Below are 425 nucleotides of genomic sequence, written 5' to 3'. Positions count from 1 at the left end.
CCAGGGGGAAGGGCCACCAAGCAGGCTTGCTGGGGACACTCTCCCTGATATACTGCTCCTTTCTCTGCCCCCAGTGTGGGAGCAGCTTCCTCTGCTCACAGGGAGGTGGGCCTGGAAGAGCTGCTGCCATTAGAGCCCCAGTGGATTAACCCTTCACTTGTCTCCCCCTTATCCCCTGTGAAATTCCCCATGGCAAGAGACCAAGGGCTTGTGGCCAAACCTGTTTCAAGAAAGACAGTCCTTCTCCCTTGTGATATGCAAAGTCAGCCACAATCCCTTCCAAAAAGCAGCTCCACAAGGGCTGTAAGACTCTAACTAGCACCTCTAGCAAAACCCTTCAAGCCTTTAGCTCAAACACCAGAGCTCCGGGCTTCAACGCCCACAGCAGCAGGTTGGAAGCCCACTAACTACCTTACCCCACGACC

This window comes from Merops nubicus, unplaced genomic scaffold, assembly GCF_000691845.1.
Source record: "Merops nubicus isolate BGI_N331 unplaced genomic scaffold, ASM69184v1 scaffold41959, whole genome shotgun sequence".
NCBI lineage: Eukaryota > Metazoa > Chordata > Aves > Coraciiformes > Meropidae > Merops > Merops nubicus.
Note: the sequence above shows the minus strand (reverse complement) of the source record.